This window comes from Otolemur garnettii, unplaced genomic scaffold (assembly GCF_000181295.1).
Source record: "Otolemur garnettii isolate 467f Iridium unplaced genomic scaffold, OtoGar3 scaffold00005, whole genome shotgun sequence".
In the NCBI taxonomy this organism is placed as follows: Eukaryota; Metazoa; Chordata; class Mammalia; order Primates; family Galagidae; genus Otolemur; species Otolemur garnettii.
The window spans coordinates 3,834,805-3,841,199 of NW_003852400.1; the positions used below are offsets into that span (position 1 = coordinate 3,834,805).

Sequence of the window (6,395 nt, forward strand, 5' to 3'; positions counted from 1 at the left end):
TTTACATTTTTTTAAACTTTTTTTTTTTTTTTTTGCCGAGGCTGGGTTTGAACCTGCCGCCTCCGGCATATGGGGCCGGCACCCTACCCTTTTGAGCCACAGGCCCACCCTTTTAAAACTTTTTTTTTAACAATAAATATCAATATTTATTCTGAAAGGAAATCATATGTCCTAAGTAGCAGACATTAACAAATTCCAACATGATCTCTAGGAATAATTCTCAGAGAGAGAGTCTTACTTTGTTGGCCCTGGTAGAGTGTCATGGCATCATAGCTCACAGCAACCTCAGACTTCTGGGCTGAAGTGATTCTCTTGCCTCAGTTTCCCAATTAGCTGAGACTACAGGCACCTGCCACAACACCGGGCTATTTTTAGAGGTGGGGTCTTGCTCTAACTCAGGCTGGTCTTGAACTCAGGCAATCTGCCCACCTAGGCTTCCCAGAGTGATAGGATTACAGGCATGAGCCACTGCACCCAGCCCCCCAAATATGGAATGCTTCACAAATTTGTGTGTCATCCTTGCACAGAGGCCATGCTAATCTTCTCTGTATATTTCCAATTTTAGTCTATGTGCTGCTGAAGTGAGCACCTGAACCATATTTTAGAAAAACATTTCCAACAGTCTGTGTAGGATTTATTCCTATTCTATCATTGGTAATAATTGTACTTGTTGAAGGAGGAGCTTTAAATTCTTCTGCTGCAAACTTTAAAGCAGCTGTGAAAAGTGTACATTCAGGAACACTAGGTAGTTTGTATGGCAGTCACAGGTGGCAATCAGGTGATCTTAAAGGAAACTTTGACCTGGTGAGGCTGGTCCCCACTGACAACCCCGCCAACTCTGCCAGGAGGTCCCACATCCTCCTAGGTGTTGGGAACCATCCCTAATTTACATTTTTGATTACTAATGAAATTGAGTATCTTTTCATATGTTTGTGCCATTTATGTTTCCTTTTCTGTCATATTCCTGTAAATATCTTTTGCTCAATTTCTCCATCCACCTCTTTTTTTTTGCTTTTAGAAAATTGATTTTTAAGAGTTCTTTGTATATTCTGGATTGTTATCCTTTATGTTAAAACTTTACATGTTTAACAATTATCCTCTCCAATTTTAGTTTTCTTTTAGCCTGTCAGTTTTCTTTATGGAATTTTTTTTCTTAATTGAGACAGAGTCTCACTTTGTCACCCTCGGTAGAGTACTGTGGCATCACAGCTCACAGCAACCTTAAACTCTTGGGCTTAAGCAATTCTCTTGCCTCAGCCTTCCATGTAGTTTAGACTACAGGCACCCACCACAACTCTTGGCTATTTTTTTGTTGTAGTTGTTGTTGTTTGGCAGGACCGGACTGGGTTCGAACCCGCTGGTCTGGGTGTATGTGGCTGGCACCCTAGCTATAGGTGCTGAGCCTGATTTTTGTGTTGTTTTTTTAAAAAATTTTTGCGTCAAAAAATCTTTCCCTTTTATGAGGCTTTCTTTTAACAGCTAATTTTTTGCTTTTCACAGTTAAGTTCTTAATTCATCTGAAGTTAATTTTTGTGTATAATGTAAGTCAGATAACAAATTTCTTTTTTTAAAAAAATGGATAACTGAGATTGATACAGTGTTTCCCATCCAGGGCTGGACAAAGACCCCCATTCTCTAGGCCTAAGTGAACTCAGAAATCAGACCCCCATCTGTAGTCACAAAAAAGGTGTGCCTTTCCAGGGCACACCCTCTGGATTTTACCAAGGTCATGAACAGAGCAGTGTGAAACATGTTTGGGTAGTTCCACCTTGGGTAGGGAGCACACACTCTAATCCCTTCCCTGAGACAAAAACTGCAAAGACCAAATAACCTTGACCCACTCAAGGGGATTATACTCAAATGAATAAGTTCATTTGTTAATGTACTTATTAACTTTGAAAAGGTGTTTTTCCACCTACCTCATCCTGGCCAAAATGTAATATATACTACCCCTAGCCAAAGACCCATGTGGAAGACTCCTGACTTGGGTCTTATCCTTTGCTTTCAGAAGTTTGGTGTTTTTTAACTCCTTCTGTATTCCATTCTGTCTAATAAAATCCTATCTTACCACTGATCTGTGGTCCATGGGTTCATTCTTTGATTCCCAGAGACTAAGGACATACTCAAGGAAAAAATTCCCATGACAAGATGAATCTTAGATTTTTCTCCTACTTGAAACTAACAAGCTAGCTTGCCACAGTCTTTATGATACTGGGAGAAGACATGAAGCTACTGGGTCGGAGATAAAGGACTTTATTACTTGTGGTATAACCAGCAGCATGTTCCTCTTGGTTGTCCTTGACCCAGTTCCCAGAGTGCTATGAGGGGGGTGAGGGTGGGGTTGCATTACAGGAGAGGAATCCTGAGTTTTTGGAACCTGAATTTTTTATACTGGACAATGAGCCAACCTGAATGTTTAGCCAGAAGGAGACATTATCTTTATTACTGAACAGTAAACAAAACCACTCTTTGTTCTGGAGGGAAACTCTCTCTTTCTAGAATGTTTGCTATACAAATAGTCCTGAAAATCTAGCTTGGAATAAAGGTAGAAAATCTAGCTTGGAATAAAGGTGTCTCTGCTCAAAAAAGTGCACAAAAACACAAGAGGTTTATATGAAATTGTTTTCCAATAATGAGCAAATAATCCAGCACCATTTATTGACTAGTACATCATTTTCCAACTAACCTATTATGCTGTTTCTTTTTATGTCAATTTTCAAAAATATGCATTGATATGCTTCAAGGCTTCCTATTTTGTTTCACTGATTTATTTGCCTATCATAATTATTACAGTTTTATAATAAATCTGGTTGAGCAAATCTTTCCACTGACTTTTTTTTTCAGGAATGTCATAGATATTCGTTGAACTTGTGCCTCCATTTTATAATCAAGCTGGGTGCAGTGGCTCACACCTATCATCCTAGCACTGTAGGAGGTTGAGTGATAGGGCCAAATGCAGGGACCGGCCCAAATAGAACCAAGAGCAGGGACACAGAAATGAGTGCACAAGTCCCACCCAGGAAGGAATGAGTGCACCAATCCCATCCTTCCAACCCTTATATTCTCACCCGGCCTTAACCCTCCTGCTGACTCTTTTTTGAACTCAGCTGGCTCACACCTGAGTGAATAAAGGCCACATTGCCCACACAGAACTTGGACTCTGTTTCCTTTGGTTCACGTCTCAGAATAACCTCTAATTTTCAGTCCCAAATCTTTCATTTTTGGTGCCAAAAACCTGGGATGGGGAGAAGCCCCCTAGCGGAGCTGAGATACACCCCATCGGACCCACTCCCAACTAGACAGGTTCTTGTTCTGCCAAAATGAAGGTTAAAAGGGAAGAACCTCTGATCCCTGCCCAGAATCCATCCATTTATTAGTGAGATGAGCTTTCGTCTCTGAGCCTTTCAACTTCTCTTCCCTTTCTCCACACCAACTTCTCTCTACCTCTTCTTTCATTTCTGGGCAATGGGAGTTGTCTCTCCCTTTTCCTCTATTTATGGGCATTTCAACTTCTCTTCCCTTTCTCCACTCTGTGTTGAAAACTCTGGTAGTCTGTGCTTCCTAAATCTGGTGCTGGTCACGGACTAATCCTGGTGAGTAAGACTCGCTCATCCAGAGTCTAGTACGTGGGGACACCTTGACCTGGGCCTGGACCAATCTTTTCAGGCTGGTTAAAGGTCCTTCAGGGATGCCTGGTAACCTCCCCAGTCCTAGCCTCGGCCACCTCCTTCCTCCTCTTCCTCATAAGTTCTCTTTTCACCCTTGTTTTAATCTCATCTATTTTCTACTTCCAATTTCTGATATGGGGACCATTCAGTCACGGATTCCCCCTTCTTCACCTTTAAGCTGCCTCTTAACTCACCTCAAGCCTCTATACCTTCATCCTGACCTTAAACCTAAACACCTCATCTTTTTCTGTAATACCGTTTGGCCTATTACAAACTAGACAGTGGCTCACAATCACCTGAAAATGGCACCTTTGACCTTTCTTTTCTTTCTTTTTTTTTTTTTTGAGACAGAGTCTCACTATGTCACCTTTGGTAGAGTGCTGTAATGTCATAGTTCACAGCAAGCTCCAACTCTTGGGCTTCAGTGATTCTCTTGCCTCAGCCTCCCAAGTAGCTGGGACTACAGGTGCCCACCACAATGCCCGGCTCTTTTTGGTTGCAGTTGTCATTGTTGTTTAGCTGATCTGGGCCAGATGTGAACCTGCCAGCCTTAGTTTATGTGGTTGGCACCCTCCCCACTGAGCTATGGGTGCTGTCACCTTTGACCTTTCAATCCTCACTGACCTGAACAATTACTGCAAGAGACTGAGCAGATGGTCAGAAGTCCCTTACATCCAGGCCTTCCTCCTCCGAAACATTCCTTTTTTGTGTTTGTCTTGTGAACCTTTTCAAATTTTCTTTGCACAGGCCAAACCAACCCTCCCCGAACCCACCGAGCCTTCCAACTCTCTACTTTCTTCCTTTGACTCAGCAGACAACCTTCCACCTTCTGCCTCCCCACAGCCTCCCCCTGCAGCCTCCTCCCAATCTGCAGAATTCCACCCCATCCCACCGTTCCACTGTCCCCCAACCACCTTTTGCCATGAGCAAGAGGGAAAGGAAAGATGGCAGATCTAACTTCCTACCTCATACTAGATCTGGCCACACCTTTGGAATTTCTACTTCTGGACCAACACAGCCTCTATACATACTCCGAGAAGCTGTGGGAACAGAAAGTATCATTAGGGTTCATGTCCCCTTTTCTCTCTCAGATCTGTCCCACATAAATCAGACACTACGTTCATCCTCCACAGATCCCACAGAATACGCTCAAGAATTTAGATATCTAACCCAATCATATGATCTGACCTGGCATGCTTTATCTGTCATTCTCATCTCCACCCTAACTATGGAGAAGAGGGTGCAAACTGATGCTCTTGGAGTCTGCCTCTGTAACCACATTGTCCAGTGTCTCTTAGAGGGACTTAAAAAAGCCCTTAAGGCCATCATTTATGACAAACTAAAAGAAATAACCCAGAAACAGGAAGAAAATCCTGCCCAGTTTTTAGCCTGTCTTAATAGAGTCCTCCACTGCTATACCAACCTATTGCCAGAGAACAATGGGGGTAGGCTCATTATCAAATGCATTTTATCTCCCAGTCTGCACCTGATATCCAAAAAACTCCAAAAGTCCCCCCAGGGCCCTCAGATCCCACAATGAGATCTCATTAACCTGGGTTTCAAGGTCTTCAATAACCGAGAAGAGGCCTCTAAGTGGCAGTTCCTCTCAGAGCTCCAGTTATTGGCTTCCACCATTAGACAAACCTTGGCTACAACTTCTTTTTGAGATAGAGTCTCACTATGTTGCCCTCGGTGGAGTGCCATGGCATCACGGCTCACAGCAACCTCCAACTCTTTGGCTTTAAGCGATTCTCTTTGCCTCAGCGTCCCAAGTAGCTGGGACTACAGGCACCCGCCTAACACCTGGCTATTTTTTGGTTGTAGGTGTCAATGTTGCTTGGCAGGCCTGGCTTGGGCTTAAACCTGCCATCTTTGGTCTATGTGGCTGGCACCCTAGCCACTGAGCTACAGGTGCTGAGTTGCTACTTTTAAAAACTCCTTTGGGTAGTCTGGAAAAAGAAAACCTCCCCCGGGACCATGCTTTAAGTGTGGTAAAGCTGGCCACTAGCCCAGGGAGTTCCCAAATCCAACCCCTTCAAGACGTGTCCAGCCTGCAGAGGTCCTGACTTGAAGTGTGACTGTGCAGGTCCTTCTGAGAATCTGGCTTGCAGTCACTCTCAGAACTTGGCTGAATTCCCCATTCTTGGGCTTGGGTGCTGAAGATTGACAGTTGCTGTAGATGCAGAAGGCCCCCTGGATGATCCCCAAGACTGAGCTCCAGGTAAATCTAACAGCGGAAGTCAATCTCTTTTCTTGTTGATACTGGGACAACCTACTCCACCCTATCCTCCTACAAAGGTCCTTTACAACAGAGATCTCAGGGGTGGGTATTGATGGCAATTTGCTTTGCTCTCATGCTACCCCACCTTACGGTGCTCACTTTCCTGACATTCTTTTTCACATTCATTCCTTATCATTCCTTCGTGCAGCATTCCCCTACTAGGCAGAGATATCCTCTCAAAATTACAAGCAACCGGCTCAGCGCCTGTGGCTCAAGCAGCTAAGGTGCCAGCCACGTACACCCAAGGTGGCGGGTTCGAATCCAGCCCGGCCCACCAAACAACAATAATGGCTGCAACCAAAAAATAGCCGGGCTTTGTGGCAGGCACCTGTGGTCCCAGCTACTTGGGAGGCTGAGACAGGAGACTCGCTTGAGCCTAGGAGTTGGAGGTTGCTGTGAGCAGTGAAGCCATGGCACTCTACCCAGGGGTACAGCTTGAGGCTCTG

General features: G+C 44.2%; 1 non-coding gene across 1 annotated transcript; it reads right to left on the bottom strand.

Annotated features, from left to right (window-relative positions):
- Window positions 1-482: 482 nt before the first annotated feature.
- On the bottom strand, window positions 483-589 carry LOC111722069. The gene has a single exon (XR_002771017.1). It is a non-coding gene; the product is annotated as a U6 spliceosomal RNA (small nuclear RNA).
- Window positions 590-6,395: the final 5,806 nt, after the last annotated feature.